This window comes from Carettochelys insculpta, chromosome 5 (assembly GCF_033958435.1).
Source record: "Carettochelys insculpta isolate YL-2023 chromosome 5, ASM3395843v1, whole genome shotgun sequence".
Taxonomy (NCBI): domain Eukaryota; kingdom Metazoa; phylum Chordata; order Testudines; family Carettochelyidae; genus Carettochelys; species Carettochelys insculpta.
The window spans coordinates 62,435,272-62,452,922 of record NC_134141.1 but is presented as its reverse complement, the minus strand read 5'-3'; the positions used below and the strand labels follow the sequence as shown (position 1 = coordinate 62,452,922).

The following is a 17,651-nucleotide window of genomic DNA, read 5'->3' as shown; positions in this document are numbered from 1 at the left end:
GAGGGAGTTTAACAGAGGGAGGACTACAACGGTAAGGAAGACCCGCAACACCTGTGCCAGCACTGCTTCTGTCTCCTCTGCCTGTGCCTGTAGCCAGACAAACTGACTATGGATGCCTCTACCCAGATCCTGGTGTGGTTTTGCAAGGACTGTGGCTTGCAATTCCCACTTACTGATATCCAGGCTGGGGGGAGCATCCAGTGTGAAAGGTGCCTGCTGGTGAAACTTCTCAGGCAGCAGGTGGGAGAGCTGCAGGAGTGTCTAGGTTGAGGAGTATCCAAATTCACGAACAATTACTGGACAGTATTCATGTGGAGACAGCTGATGTAGCTGCCCCAGTACACAGGACTGCTGACCCACCACTGGTGGAGGAGGAGATGGCTCAGGGTAGACACTGGCAGCTGGTTACTTCTGGCAGCAGGCAGTGCTCCACCCCACTCACAACCCTCCCACCGTGGTACTAGGAAACCATTATGCTGTACTTGATACAGGAGACAAGGAATCACTCCCTACAGCAGAGGAGAAGCCTTATACCCCCAAGGGTAGTCTGCTGTCACCACTGCAAGGAGGAAACAGAGTGGTGGTGGTCAGCAATTCTCTTCTGAGGGGGACAGAGGCACCTATCTGTCACCCTGACGTTTATCTCAGGGGTATGCTGCCTGCTGGGGGCCCATATCTGAGACATTATGGAGGTGTTGTCGAGGACTATCCAGCCCTCTGACTACCACCCCCATGCTACTCATCCACGTGGGCACTAATGATACTGCAAGGTGTGACACTGAGCAGATCAAGAGTGACTACAGGGCTCTGGTAGCATAGGTGAAGGAGTATGGGGTGCAGGTGGTATTCTCTTCAATCCTTCCTGTCAAAGGTAGGGGCCCAGGCAGAGACAGGTGCATCCTGGAGGTGAATGCCTGGCTGCATAAATGGTGTTGCCAGGAGGGCTTTGGCTCCTCAAACACGGGATGCTATTCCAGGAAGGACTGCTAGGCAGAGATGGCATTCCCCTTTTGAGGAGAGGGAAGACCCTATTTGGGCGCAGGCTGGCTAACCTAGTGAGGAGGTCTTTAAACTAGGTTCGACGGGGACAGGGGAGCAAAGCCCACGGGTAAGCAGAGAAGATGGAGACCTGGGAGATGGGTTGGAAATGGGAGGGAGCACGGGTTATAATGACAGAGAAAAAGAAGGGTCAGGGCAAAACTGGGAGGCAAGATCAAATCAGTATCTTTGATGCCTATATACAAATGCAAGAAGTATGGGTAATAAGCAGAAAGAACTGGAAGTGCTAATAAATAAATATAACTATGACATTGTTGGCATCACAGAAACTTGGTGAGATAATACACATGATTGGAATATTGGTATGGAAGGGTACAGCTTGCTCAGGAAGGACAGACAAGGGAAAAAGGGAGGAGGTGTTACCTTGTATATTAAAAATGTACACACTTGGACTGAGGCGGAGATGGACATAGGAAATGGAGGTGTTGAGAGCCTCTGGATTAAGCTAAAAGGGGTAAAAAACAAGGGTGATGTCCTGCTAGGAGTCTACTACAGGCCACCTACCCAGGTAGAAGAGGTGAATGAGGCTTTTTTTAAACAACTAACAAAATCATGCAGGGCCCAGGATTTGGTGGTGATGGGGGACTTAACTATCCAGATATATGTTGGGAAACTAACACAGCAACACACTGACTATCCAACTAATTCTTGGACTGCACTGGAGACAACTTTTTATTTCAGAAGGCTGAAAAACCTACCGGGGGAAGCTGTCCTAGATTTGATGTTAACAAATAGGGAGGAACTGATTGAGAATCTGAAAGTGGAAGGCAGCTTGGGTGAAAGTGATCATGAAATCATAGAGTTCACAGTTTTAAGGAAGGGTAGAAGGGAGAACAGCAAAATAGACACAACGGATTACAGGAAGGCAGATTTTGGTAAACTCAGAGAGCTGGTAGGTAGGGTCCCATGGGAAGCAAGACTGAGGGGGAAAAACAATGGAGGAGAGTTGGCAGTTTTTTCAAAGGGACATTATTAAGGGCCCAAAAGCAAGCTATTGTGCTGTGTAGGAAAGATAGAAAATATGGCAAAAGAGCGCCTTGGCTTAACCAGGAGATCTTGTGTGATCTCAAAATAAAAAAGGAATCTCATAAAAAATGGAAGCTAGGACAAATTACGAAAGATGAATATAGGCAAACAACACAGGAATGCAGGGGCAAGATTAGAAAGGCAAATCAGCTACAGGTATAAAGGGTAACAAGACGACTTTTTATAAATACATTAGAAGCAAGAGGAAGACGAAGGGTAGGGTAGGCCCATTGCTCAGTGAGGAGGGAGAAACAGTAACGGGAAACCTGGAAATGGCAGATGCTTAATGAGTTCTTTGTTTCAGTCTTCACTGAGAAGTCTGAAGGAGGAATACCTAACATAGTGAATGCTAGTGGGAAAGGGGTAAGGTTAGCAGATAAAATAAAAAAAAAAGAACAAGTTAAAAATCACTTTGGAAAGTTAGATGTCTGCAGGTCACCAGGGCCTGATGAAATGCATCCTAGAATACTCAAGGAGCTGATGGAGGAGGTATCTGAGCCATTAGCTATCATCTTTGGAAAATCATGGGAGACAGGAGAGATTCCAGAAAACTGGAAAAAGGCAAATATAGTGCCCATCTATAAAAAGGGGAATAAGAACAACACAGGAAACTACAGACCGGTCAGTTTAACTTCTGTGCCAGGAAAGATAATGGAACAAGTAATTAAGGAAATCATCTGCAAACACTTGAAAGGTGGTAAACTGATAGGGAACAGCCAGTATGGATTTGTGAAGAACAAATCATGTCAAACCGATCTGATATCTTTCTTTGATAGCCTTGTGAAAAGGTGAGAAGTGGTGGATGTGGTATACCTAGATTTTAGTAAGGCATTTGATATGGTCTCGCATGATATTCTTATCAATAAACTAGGCAAAACAGAACTTAGATGGGGCTACTATAAGGTGGATGCAAAACTAGCTGGATAATGTACTCAGAGAGAGTAGTTATTAATGGTTCTCAATCCTGCAGGAAAGGTATAACAAGTGGGGTTCCTCAGGGGTCTGTACTGGGACCAGTTCAGTTCAGTATCTTCATCAACAGTTTAGATATTGGCATAGACAGTACGCTTAAGTTTGCAGATGATACCAAGCTAGGAGGGGTTGCAACTGCTTTGGAGGATAGGGTCAAAATTCAAAATGAACTGGACAAATTGGAGAAATGATCTGAAGTAAACAGGATGAAGTTTAATAAAGACAAATGCAAAGTACTCCACTTAGGAAGGATCAGTTTCACACATATAGAATGGGAAGTGACTGTCTAGGAAGGAGTTTGGCAGAAAGGGATCTAGGGGTTATCGTGGACCACCAGTTAAATATGAGTCAACAGTGTGATGCTGTTGCAAAAAGAGCAAACACAATTCTGGGATGCATTAACAGGTGTGTTGTGAACAAGACACGAGAAGTCTTTCTTCCGCTCTACTCTATGCTGGTTAGGCCTCAGTTGGAGTATTGTGTCCAGTTCTGGGCACCGCATTTCAAGAAAGATGTGGAGAAATTGGAAAGGGTCCAGAAAAGAACAACAAGAGTGATCAAAGGTCTAGCGAACATGAGCTATGAAGAAAGGCTGAAAGAATTGGGCTTGTTTAGTTTGGAAAAAAGAAGATTAAGGGGGGCACATGATAGCGGTTTTCACGTATGTAAAAGGGTGTCATAAGAAGGAGGGAGAAAACTTGTTCTTCTTGGCCTCTGAGGATAGAACAAGAGGCAATGGGCTTGTAGTAGTCAGTGAGAGCTGTGGGGGCAATGCCGGAAGAGAGAGACAGCATGTGGACCCACATGCTCCCCAAACTTGGGGCCACACGGGTGCATTGGCATCCTCTAGGAGAGGCATGGGGTTGGGACAGCCAAGGAGCCTGCTTTACCCTTGCTGTAGTGCCAACCATGAGCTGCCCACAATAAAGGGCCACTTACTGTAAGACCACACCCTAAATCCAAGCCAGCGTTCAAGTTCTCTCTTACTGGATCTCTAATGGAACAGAAGTAGGATGGGTATTGGAAAGGACACGAGCAACACAACTTGAAGAACAATCCTTACAAATGGTGAGTAATCATTTTTTCTTCTTTGAGTGTATGCTCCTGTCCATTCCATTGCAGGTGAACCTTCCTCTGGATGCAGGTACAAGTTCATGGATGTATCGATTGCCACTTGGCTCTGCCAAAGCCACTATCATCTGCAGCCTGCTGGGTAATGGTGTAACGCATCATGAATGTGTGAACTGATGACAACATTACAGCTCTGCAGATGTCCTGAATAGGGACAAATGCCAGGAAGGTGGTGACCAATGCCTGAGCTCTTGTGGAATGAGTCATCGTGATCGATGGAGGCTTGTGACATCTCACAGCAAGTATGGATGCAGGTGGTGATCCAGGATGAAATCTGAAAGGACACCAGGATTTTCTTCACCCTGTCAGACACCGCAAAGGAGAGTTGAGTAGATCTGTGTAAAGACTTGATGTACTCCAAGTACAATGCCAGAGCATGCCTAATGTTTATGGTGTGCAGACACTTCTCTCTGTTAGGGACTTTGGACAGAACGCCAACGGGAAGAAGTCCTGGTTGACAGAGAAGTACAACACTACCTTCGACAAGGCGGCTAGATGGAGATGCCGATGAACCTTGCCTTTGTAGAACACAGTATATGGGGCTCTGATGGGAAGTCTTTAATCTCAGAGGCTTGCCTCACCAAGGCAATAACTAGAAAGAATGTGACCTTCCATGACACATGGGAAAGGGAGCAGAAAGCCAGGGGTTCAAAGGCAAGGCCAGTGACCCTTTTCTAAGCCTTTATATGACCCACCTGGTACAAGATTTGCTGCAAATGCAGAACAGTGGTTGCAACCATCATTTATATAGTTATATTTTAATCAATAAATTGCTGGAAAAACAAAAGGGGTGTTAGATCCAGGATAAAGGCTTGGAAGTCACTCAAGCACACCCTCAAAATGCCTGATTGTTACCTGTCTGGTGGCGGGTAGAACTTGAATGAGCTCAGGAGACTGTTGGCACTTATAGCCTTTGCCCTTCTCCTTGAAGGGCCCTGATCAGGACTACCTCCTGAATCTGCCCCATTACTGTTTCATCAGGTGAAGAGGTTGAGGGTGGTATAGATAGTCCACTGCCCAGGGAGCCTAAACGGTGGCTGGCTGTTTTGGGGGGCCCTGATCTGCTTCCTCTGAGTCCAGGGATGGTCAGGACACTCTCACCAACTGCACTTCTCAGATGTCCCTGAGACTAACCAGTGCAGATGCTCTGACAGTTGAGGAAACTCCAAGTGGCTCTGGTGCTGGCCAATGGCTCTAAAGCCACATGCTTGCTGGCGGTGCTGGGGGAATCCCAACGTCCACAGTAGGTGCCTTTGGCCAATGTGCTCTCCTTGTTTTCTGAGCCTGAGGGGGGAAAAACTCATCCTGGGACCAGGATGGTACCGCTGATGTTCCTCTGCCATTTCCATGCCAGGATACTGGTGTTCAGCGCCACATCCTTGGCAATGGTAACCCAGTGCTCAGTGCCTTGTGCTCTGAGGGCAGTGCCGCTTCTGCTGACCTCGAGCAGGAGCAGAGACACCTTCACCTTGATACCAGAGATGGGCTCTAGATACCAGTATCAATGACATGGAGACTGGAGACGAGATTCAGAAGAGCTGTGTTGTGACTCAAGGCATCAGCACAACAAGCCCAGAGAGTGACATGGATGCTCAGGGATCAATGCCACGCCTTGGTCGGTCTGTGCCAGACAGCCAGCGATCAGTGCGAGGATCCTGGAGTGTGATGCCTAGAGCCTGGGCAGGGCAGCTGGGAGCTCTGCCAGTTAAGCCACCTCACATAAGGGGGACAGTGGCATTGCTCTGGAGATGTCAGTGGGATGCCACCTGCAGCAGTGGTGCTGTGGAGACTGAGGACTATTGGACGGGCTGCAGGGCAGTTTGCCCCCAAAACTGGAAATCTCTCTGGGCAGGCACTGGTGACACAGGAAGGGACAATACGTCCTTAGTGGCCTGGAAGGCCTCCAGCGCAGACAGCACCATGAGGTGCCTGATGTTGCTGCTGTGTTGGAGTGGCAGGCTTGATAAGCTCCATGGATATTCCAGAGGGGATGAACTGCCCTGCGTGGGTCCTTGTTTGGTTCTGGCTTTCTCATTCTGCTTACAGGATGTAGAAGAGGATGGAGCTTTTTGTTGTTTCTTAGCCGGCATTGGAGACAGAGATCGGTAACAGTCAGAGGTCTGTGCTGGCTGCACACAGTACTGAGTACTTGGATCTCAGCCTAATGTGGCCAGCTCAGCTCAGCTCAGCGGCCAGTGTAAGTGCCAACTCCATAAAGAGCTCATGAAGCTGAAGCTGAATGTCCTGCTGCTTTCTGATGTGAGTGTTGAAACTTTTACAGATGTGACACCTGTTGCTGACGTGCGTTTCCTGACAAGCACTTCAGACAGCTTTAGTGGGGATCCATGACAGGCAGGATTTTTCTTCCCAGTGGTCACAAGGCTTGAGGCTTGGGAACATGCCCTGTCCCTGAGCTAAGTCCCAAGGGATAGCTAACAATCTATTACTACCCTAAACACTAACTGTACTGAAACCACTAATAACAACACACAGTAGAAATCACAAATAGGAATAGTGGAAAAGGCAAATCTTGCCAAGGCAAAGGAGCACCCCAGCACCATCACTGGCTGCAGGAAGGAACTGAAGGGCAGGGAGCCAGGGCACCCTTATACCAGTGCATACGTGCAACACTCCAGAGAGCACCAGAGATGATCCCTGACAGACACCACCAAGGGAAAATCTTCTGGCCCTGGTGCACAGGGTGAGCACACACACCTACAATGGAATGGACCCAAGCAAGCACTTGAAGAATGGAAAGCTACATATATGGGTGTGCTGAGCACGGGACATGTCCCAGACTTATTTTTGAAATTTCCTGTATCCTATTCTGAAGCCCAAAGGTTTTCCTCCTGCCTCCCCCCACTTTTGAGGATAATTCTGGAACTTTTGGAAACAGATGCAGAGCTCTAGTCCTTTTATTGATAACTTGATATTGGTCTATATGAAAACAATGGTGGCTTTTAACCTGTCTTTCTCTCTCCTCTATTCATGGGGCAGGCTGAGTGGCAAATCAGCTCATTAGAGTTAGAGCAGCCCAAAGACTGCTTTAACTGGCACTGCCATGGACCTCTACAGCAGCATTTCTTAAACTGCATTCCATGAACAACTCACAGGTGTGCCATGAGCAGTGGGAAAAATGCAATGGTAGTATGTATTTTCTGTTATTAAAGCCAGACATGTTACTTCTTCATTGTTATGATGCCTGATTCAATTACTTCATTTGATATGTATATACATATGCATTTAGCTGTATGTGTCACAGTTTGGGGTTTGTTTCTTTTGTTTTGTTTTTTTTGGTGTGACGACAATGTTTTTGAAGAAAATTTTCATAGGTGTTCCACACAAATATTGTTTGGTGTTTCACGATCTCAAAAAGTTTAAGAAACATTGCACTAAAGAACACTACATCCTTGTCTTTTCAGCATCTGGGATGCCTTCTCCTTTCCCGGACACTGGGCTAACAGGAGGGGTCGGAACAGCACTTTAGGAAAAGTGAGAATTCCCTCTCTCCAGAGGAAGGTTTAAAGGTCCCCTTGCAGTACACAGGAGGGTTAGTGGTATCAAGAATCTGGCTCTTTGTGAAGGTCAGATGGGTTGTGAGAGGAGGGGAGCTTGGAAGTGAGTTCTACATATCCTCTTTCTAAAACCAAGTTTACTTTTAGGGAACAGGAAAACTAGTCAGCTCCAGGGAATTTAAATTAAGACACAAAGTTATCATTTTATACCTGTTCTTTGGCCTTTGTGACTGAGTCAGCAGACCCAGTTCACTTCACAGTGGACAAGTATTCGTTTAAAAAAAAAAATTTAAAACATTTTCAAACTTTGCCTTTATCAAATGTGACAGTTACAATGGTGACAAGCCCCTTAAAGTAGAGAAATGTTTAACAGCCCCAGAGTTGGAAGCACCCAGTCAGAGAGCCCTTCAAGGGCAAGGTGGGGGAAACCTGCACACTGCCTGACACCTCCCACGTGGCACAAACTCTGCAAATCTTTGCTTACCTACAGTGTCCGTTGGTGTGCATCCGGAACCTGCCTAGGGCAACAAATTAATCTGTTACAAAAATATCCTGTTAGGGGATGACCAGCATGCAGGGTACGTGTTTTATCCATTTCTCTAATCTGACTTTGTTAAATGGCTTTTCTGATGTTATTAAACCTCTGGTAATATTGAGCACTGGCCTGATTCTGATCTGACCTACTTGTGTTAACACTATGTACTGCTACGGAGTTGCCCAGTATGAATCGGACCAGACTTAGGCTGCATGTGCATGCGCAAAACACCCACAAACCTCTTTTTATTGGCAATAGCTGCCTCCAGACTTAAACAGGTTCCTTCTAGAATGGCTTTGTCACACAGAGGCAGGGTAGACCTCTGCATTGTGAAATTAGCAGCAACATTATGGACAGCCTACAGAAATAAGTAACTATCTCTCATTTACTAATGACCTGTGAGAAACAGAAATCCGTATGCATGTCGTTTCTTAACTACTGCTCTGCAAAGTGGCACAGTCTGGTCACTGAACGCATTAAATACCTAATTTAGCTAAAACTCTAACGAGCCACAGAAAACCTATTGAGAGCACTTTGTTTGATTACGGAGATTGGGCTAAAGTACCACACATATTGATCTGATAAGTTTCAACTATTCTCTCAATTTAATTTGTGAAGAACAAAAACTATGTTTTGGGAGTGTATCCTCCCCCATTTCCCTGGGGAAATAATCTGAAGTGACTCTGGCTTCAGGGTTGCATATATAAAATATTTAACAGGTCAAAGAAAACACATTGTGTGGCAGCTGTGGACATAGGTTACATTATAAATGCAAACATGCTTTCTAATGCAACAATTACATGGCGTTGCTCTCATTGTCACATATAAATAGACTCCACCAAGAAGAATTAAATGAATTGTTCTCCAGATTAAGTGTGATATTCAAAAAGATATTTTAAAACAAACGTATTTAACAAATTTGAATTATTGAAAAAAGTAAAAGTGATTTTAGTTACGTGTGTAATCTGTCCTTGATTTTCTTATGTCCTTTCCTAACCCACAGGTTAGTTAGTGGCTTAGTTGCATTTGGGAGCTAAAAGGAGATGCATCTATTAAACTGATACCGAGAAGAGTTTTCTTAGCATTTTTTAAAAAGTACGTTGACTTCGTCTATAGAGTATAAGGATTGTAGGTTTGAGAAAGAGAGATTTAGGGCTTTTCACCTGTAGAGTCACTGATTTGAATCCAATACAGGTCAATAAATGACACAGCTCTTATGATGGCTTATGTGAAATGAGAAAAATTGTCACTCTGTGCAGCACTTTTATTAGAATGCCCAGCAGATAGGCCCACAGCTGAGCTGACTTGATGATGGCTGAGCTATGCTCTCACGAAGTCCTTGTCTATATTAGAGAAATTTTTGACACATTTGCCATTAGTGCTAACAGAAATTCAGCTCCACAGGTCCTCATGATGTTAGGGGTCCTGGTGTAAACTGGTCACTACTGGCATTTTCAATTCGAAACTGCGCAGGCCTGCTTTGAGTAAGGTTGAAAATGTGGCATTAAAAACACAAGCAGCAATCTATGTCAGGGCTATCATTGTTGTTGACCGTTTTTGGAGCTGAACCAGTGTCAGCAACAGTGGGGAATTCTCTCTTTCATACACAGAATTCTAGATGAGATCCTTTCAGATTATGGTTGAGGTAACCTTTGGCCTTTGATGTACTTGTGGTGCTTTTACAAGCACAAAATTCAAAATTTAAGAATAATTTGCCTTATTTTCTAATGTAAACACTTTTCTACCTTGTTCCCACAGATCCCACACCAGCTAAGTCCTCCTCTTCCTCCTCATTGTCTGAAAATTGTGACTTTTAAGTTTGGCTTCTGAATTTTCTGTTTTTGCTTGCTTTCGTTTTCACTTTCTCATCTTTTCCTCTTACATATTTCTCTTCCCTCCAGACTTTATGGTCTGGACCTCTGTTTTCCCCACACTTCTAAATCTCTACTCCCTTTCTTTTTGCCCATCCTAAACACTTTTTGCTTTCCCAAATATTTCTCCCCAGCTATCCATATTTTTCCAGTTCTGACTTATCTAAACAATTATATACTATAATTTTTGCCACGTCACTGCTCCTACTTTTGTAGATAATTAGCAGCTATATTAAACACAATACACTCACAATACACTCACTTATTTATACCTGGCCCTGCAGATTTCCAAGACCAGCATCTGATGAAGTGAGTCTGTGCTCACGAAAGCTCTTGCTCAAAACTTTTGTGTTAGTCTATAGGGTGCCACAGGACCCTTCATTGCTGTTACAGATCCAGACTAACACGGCTACCCCTCCGATACAATACACTCACAAGGCACTTTTACAGCATTTTTGCCATGCTGAAAAAAATGACAAACTAGTTCTATTTTTTGTTCTCTGTCACTATCAATTTTCTGACTCATTGTATGGCCTTTTGTGCTGTGAATTCTCATTCCTTAACAACATCATGTAAGGCAATTCTAGAAATCTTTTTGAAAGTTCAGCTGGTTTTTCTTTACTCATTATTACAACTAACATGTTCAAAGAATTTTAATAGCTTTGTAGAACTATGCTGGTTAGACCTTATTATATTAAAATAGTAATTTTCATTTACATTAATTTATCAGGTAAACAAGTAAGATTTAAGCCACATCTGAATCACCATGCATGTCAGCAAAACTGATGCAGCAAAGGGGAGTGAAAAAACACACCCCTTCCCTCCACTCTAGTTTAATTATGTCAGTGGAAGCACTCTTCCCCCATCAGCATAGAGTAGCTACACAAAAGATTTTACACTCGCACAGCAACGTTGGAACACTGTGCCACCATAAGGTCTCTAGTGTAGGCAAAGCCTTAGTGATCTGCAATTTCCCGGACTCACTTTTGTGCAGTAACAATAGTTCTCCGAGATGTGTCCTTGAGGGTGCTCCACACAGGTGTAAGTGTGTCCCTGCTTTGTAGACTGGAAGCTTTGCAGAGCAGAGCTTCTCCCCTCCAGCCCGCACACCATGTATGCGCAGGATCAAGCAGGTGACTTCACCACACTGAGGAGAGACCGTGTGGCACAGCCCTCCTCTGTTCCTTTTCTACCTGAAGTTCTTATAGACTCCAAGTAGAGGGGACTAAGAGGGTTGTTGAGCACCTGCAGGCACAAGTCTTGGAGAACAGAAGTGAGTAACTCTCCTCCAAGTGCTCCCTGTGGGTGCTCCATGCAGGTGACTCCATAACAGTACCCATTTGCTGGAGATGGGCATTGGAGTCTTTAATTGGAGTGATGTAAAATGGCATCTGCCAAGACAGTGGCAGGTATTAGCCCTTTCTGCAGCACATAATGCTCTGAAAACATATGGGCCGTGTCTACACTAGCTCAAAACTTTGAAATGGTCATGCAAATGGCCATTTTGAAGCTTACTAATGAAGCGCTGAAATACACAGTCAGCACCTCATTAGCATGCCGGCAGCTGCAGCACTTAGAAATTGCTGCGGCTCGCCACGGCGCGGCTTGTCCAGACGGGGCTCCTTTTTGAAAGGACCCTGGTAACTTCAAAATTCCCTTTATTCCTAGGGATAGGAATAGGAAATAGCACTGCATACCAACTTATTCCCTTAGGAATAAGGGGATTTCGAAGTTGCCGGGGTCCTTTCGAAAAGGAGCCCTGTCTGGATGAGCTGCGTGGTGGCGAGCCCCGGCAATTTCAAAGTGCCATGGCTGTCGACGTGCTAATGAGGTGCAGACTATGTATTTCAGCGCTTCATTAGTAAGCTTCAAAACGGTCTTTTGCATGGCCATTTCGAAGTTTTGGGCTAGTGTAAACGTAGCCATGGTATGAGGACCACTTGGCTGCTCTACAGATGTCTACCAGAGGGACATTACTAAGGAAGGCAGTTGTTGCAGCCATCGCTTGTGTCGAGTGGGCTCTAATAGTCAGTGGTGGCTGCTTGCCTCTAAGTTGGTATGCACTGCAAATGCAATCCGCAATCCACTTGGATAGGTGCTGTGCCAAAACAGTGGTTTCTCCACAGGGCCCTGACCACACTACAAAGAGTCTGTCAGATTTCCTATTTAGTTTGCTTCTATCAAGGTAAAAAAGCAAGAGCACGTCTAACTTCAAGCATATGCAACACAGCCTCCCAAGGAGAGGAGTGATGCTTAGGAAAATAAGTAGGTAAGTAGACAGGTTCTTTTATGTGAAAAACAGATATGACTTTGGGGAGAAACCTTGGGTGAGGCCAAAGTACTACCTTGTCTTTAGTGAAAATAGTGAAAGGTGGGTGAGCCAGCAGTGCCAGGATCTCCCCAACCCTTCTGGTCAATGTTATGGCCACTAGGAGAGCCACCTTCATGGACACAAACTGAAGGGATGTCGAGGCAAGAGGTTTGAATGGTTGTCTTGTAAGTGTATCTAGGACCAAGTTCATGTCTCACGGTGGTACTGGGGTGGAGGGGGGGAAGATGACGACGACACAGATTTGGGCACCCTTTTTTTAACCTCATTAAGAAACATTTCACCATTGGGTGGCCAAAGAGAGAAGAGCAGTTTCTTGAGCCATGGAAAGCTGTAATTGCAGTGAGATGCACCATGACAGAACTAACAGAGAGGCCTGCACCACTGAGGTCCATAAGGTAATTGAGCAAGATAGGTATAGAAGGAGAATCAGCATGAAGATTGCATGTCATACATCATTGCTGGAAGCATGCTCATTTCCTACTATAGGGTTTTCTAGTGGAGGGGCGACAGCTGTTTAAAAGGATATTTTTGACCTTGCTCGAACAGGCAAGTTCTTCATTCAGGAACCATGGAGAAGCCATGCTGTGAGCTTCTGGGTGTTGATGTTGAGATGGCATGTGCTGCTGCGGTGCTGAGTCAGGAGATATACCACCACTGGAAGAGGGATTTGTCGATTGATTGACAGGTAATGCAGGTAAGAAAACCAGTGTTGTCTGGGCCAAGCTGATGCTATGAATATTACTGTCGCATGAGCTGCGCTGATTTTGTTGATCACTCTGGGTTTGGGGGAAAGGCGCAGAGAAGGCGGGGCTGTCCAGCGAATTGTGAAGGCACCCCCCTGCAATCTCTTGCCTATTCCTGTCCTAGAGCAAAACCTGTGGTATTTGCAGTTATGAGGTGTCGCAAAGAGTTCTACTGTCAGGAAGCCCCATTTGTGGAAAATGGAGAGAAGTATGTTGGTACTGATCTCCCATTTGTGCTGATCTGAGAAATACCTGCTCCTCCTGTCTGCCCCTGTATTCTGTTCTCTGATTGCGTATATTGCTATTGGGGTTACCCGGTCCTTTTTATGCACTGGTTCCAGAATCTGAGTGCCTCAGCACACAGAAAGTATGACCAGGCACGCCCCGGCTGGTTGATATAAAACACAGTATTATTCGTGAGGACAGAGATAGTTTTGCCTTGCATTAGTGGGTGAAAATGAGCACAAGCTCTTTGAATGGCCCTGAGCTCTAGGATGGTGATATGAAAATGTCTCTCATGGTGGGCCCATGTTCCCTGAATTGGTGCTGTACTACACTGAGCCACCCAGCCCATGAGAGATGAATTTGTAGTTATAGTCACAGAGGTGTAGGCCTGCAAGGAGGTTTGCTGGGGGAGGTCCACCCGTCTATTGACTGTAGTACTAGTGGAGGAAGAGCGAGGATTTTTGATAATCTGTGGCAGGTTGGCATGTATTTGTGAGTGAGCCAGTGTTGGAGGCAGTGCATATGTAGTCTTTCAAACGAGCCTATGAATGTTGTGGTAGCCATGTGCCCCAATAACTGGAGGCAAATTGGGGCCATAGTGAGAGGAGCCTGTTTGACTGTGTTAACAAGGTCGCAGATTGCCTAGAACCTGTGAGCAGGCTGGTCGGCTCTGGCCGAAATCAAATCCAGTAGAGCTCCTATGAACTCTAGGTGCTTTGCTGGTTTCAAAGTGGACTTCTGTAGAATTAAAAGGAGGCCAAGCCAGGAAAAACACTCCCTGGTGGCAAGTGGGATCCTGGATCAGGCAGTCATGTAGATAAGCGAAAATTATAATTTTCTGCCTTCTGAAGTATACTGCGACCACAGCGAGCATTTTGGAGAAAACTTGAGAGGCCACAGAAAGTCCACAAGGGAGGACTTTGCATTGGAAATGGTCCTGACCCACCACAAATTGGAGGACCCTCCAGTGGAATGGGTGAATAGTCACATGAAAATAAGTGTCCTGGAGGTTGAGAGCTGAGAACCAGTCCCCCCCGTCTAGTCCTGGAATGACAGACTGTAAGGTTACCACCTTGAACTCTGTGTTGAGAATGAATCTGCTCAATTCCCTGATATCTAAGATCGGCCTCCAGCCCCATTTTTTTTGGTTTTCAGGAAATAGTTGGAATAGAACCCCTTGCCACGGTGCTGTCAGGGACATGTTCTATTGCCCCTAAAGTAAGAAGTTTCTGTACTTCTGTCCATAGGATGGGCTCATGACATGGGTCCCTGAAGAGGGACAGGATAGAGGAATGGGTAGGAAGGACGTTTGTGAAAGGAATTGTGTGGCCTTCTCTGATAATCTCTAAAACCCACTTGTTGGATGTAATCTGGGTCCATTGATGGTAAAAGGGCCTCAGTTGATGGTGGAATGTGAGCCCAGAATGCACTAGACTTAAATGGTGGTTGCTCAGACCCTCAACCACGCCATTAAATGTGATGCTTTTTGGAGGTAGGGTGGGCTGTAGATGACTGGCCCTGTTGTGCCCTCCTGTTAGATCTACTTTTAGGCTTATTCTCATATTCTCATATTTAGGCCTATTCTCATATTTTTTTTGGAGGTAGGGTGGGCTGTAGATGACTGGCCCTGTTGTGCCCTCCTGTTAGATCTACTTTTAGGCTTATTCTCATATTCTCATATTTAGGCTTATTCTCATATTCTCATATTTAGGCCTATTCTCATATTGCCTACGCTGTTGTCTGTAGTAGGAATAGTTATGCTCCCTAGATCTATGGACAGGAGTGTACTTGCACCTCTTGCTAGGAGGGGAATACATTCCCAGAATGCACAATGTTGCCCGGGAGTCTTTCATGGAATGTAAAATATCATCAGTGGTGCTGGAGAAGAGCTGCTTCCTATCCAAGGAGAGGTCCTCCACATTTGACTGCCTCTATGCCTGCTACTGCCTTCAGAGAGGGGGGCAGTATATGAAGTGCTAGCATGCCCATGCCCCATAAGAGTTCAGTGAAGACATAAATGGTGTTGAGCATAGCTGAGGGGGTTTATGGATATGTTGTGGTTTTTGTTGTGCCTTCCTATGTTGAGCAGATTGATCTAGAGCAGCGGCAGAAGTAGTAGGTGCCACTGGTGGGGCATACGTTGCTTCTCAGGAGCAAATGCCTCAGAGGCGCCCGTTGGTGTGGGTTGCCTGGTCTCTCCCTCAGATCTCCTTGCTGAGGACCACCTGCATTTCTCTGTGGTACCTGACATGGGTGGCACCGGAGTACGCGAGGCTCCCAGCAATTCCAAGCGTGAGCTGGTGAAGCTATCACAGCCTGGGAGCCTCTGCAGAACGATGCGGCTACCCTATCTGAGGCCTTTTGTTGCACCCATCTGTCCTTTGACGTGCCCCTGAAAGAGAGGAACTTTTGCAAAAGTATTGCTTTTAAACGTGCTTTACATTCCTTACATGCCCTTGCCAGCACACCCTGGCACTGGCAACACTTTGAAATGCTCCAGGATTCACCTAAGCACTCGAAGCATGAGGCGTGGCCATCAGACATTGGCACAGCACCTCTGCAGGCATCACAATTCTTCGTAAAGTCAGGCACTGAAAAGTAAAACAACAGGTTGCTCCTTAGGAGAGCACTTGTTGAAAGAAAGAAAGCCACAGCCGCCGCAGCAGCTACTGCTCCCCTCCCGCCGCCCCAAGGTAAAGATGGTTTAAAAATAAATAACTATTAAAGTTATGAGGGAAAGGAGGGAGCTAAGTCAATTTTTGTTTTTTTATTTTTCAAATCAGGAAAAGAGAGATGCTCTGTGCCCATTCACAGCTCTCTCCTCAGTACAGTGACATCACCTTCTGGCGTGCAGGGGGTGGGGGGGAAGACACCACTCTGCAAATCTTCCAACCTACAGTGCAGGGATGTGCCGACACCTACACGGAGCACCCGCCGGGAGCACTCAAAGGAGAAGCAACATTTACTATCCTCCAATCCTCTGGTGTGATTTTAATTAGAAGCTGCCTATGGTGAACTGCTCAGCTAATTCATTCTTAAATTTCTTATCATATTTGGATGCTTGCCATCTAGTCTTCACTGCCCTTTAATGTGTCAATGTGTTCTAGTGCCTCTTTTTTAAACGTACCAGCCTCTCACCGTTTCCAATTCTTATTAACAGAAAATGGAGGACTGGGTTTAGTTATTGCATATGGCCAGGAGGACTACAACCTTCCAAAACCTCCCAAAGACTGACAGCACACAGACAACCTGAATAAAATCATCCTCCAAATAGGTTTTATAAACACAACCTCATATTGTGCATTGCCGAGGTACATTTGCACAGCTGAAGGAAAACAAAGAAAAATAATTAAAATCTTCTTTATACTGAGAAACCAGCAAACACCTCTGTGAACTTTGCAGCTCAACACGTGGCAATAGTTCTAGTTAAAGCAAAAATCCTGTTTGAAGCAATCCCTCAGGATGAACATCTCAGGGCTGAAAACTACTTACACTGTGCGGTATGTAATTACATGTGACACACATCTGGCAAGAGAAAACTAAATGCTCCAACACAAATTTGGGCATACACACTTGTATATATGGACACACACATGCACTTTTACATAATGCCTCAGACATAAAGATCTAGTAAGCGCCATAGAAAATTACAAGTGTAATCTGCCTTATCAAGCAAATAAACTCAGTGGCTACAGCTACATTAGTGAGGTGGTTTTTTTTTTGTTTTTTTTTTGGAAAACCAGGCAATCCTGTTTGCTGTGCTTCCAGTTGGCTGTTCTGTTGAGAGCGTGGCTGGGCAGATCGCTCTTTTGATCTGCTTTAGTGTATAGCTGCCCTCTGTTGTCAGACGTTTCGTTGGAAGTTCTCTTCTGACAGAAACATCTGTCAACAGATGCTTCTAGTGTAGCCATAGCCAGTATGTTATAGTGGAAAAGAAACTTTGTTGAGTGAGGTGATCTATGGCTGGACAGGCAAAAACTGGAAAAGCCAAATGATATAGTCTAAAACCAAGTTGAAGAGCAATGATGTCTTTCAAAGGTTGCATTTGAGGAAGAGGTTGTTCTGCTGCCACCAGGTAAAAACATTTTCAACAATTTACAAAGAATACAGGTATCTAAATTTTCACCCACATAGACCACAAGGCTTGGAATATATACTGACACATTCTTCAAAAGCAAAATTACTGTTACACATGCAGATGTTTCATGGAACACTGCAAAACATCCTAGCTTGCCTATTAAA

At 45.2% G+C, this 17,651-nt stretch overlaps 1 protein-coding gene across 2 annotated transcripts in view; it reads right to left on the bottom strand.

The window, feature by feature from the left end:
* The window catches only part of MCC (MCC regulator of Wnt signaling pathway), a 377,449-nt gene that overhangs the window by 77,252 nt on the left and 282,546 nt on the right, over positions 1-17,651 (bottom strand). The window lies entirely within an intron of this gene.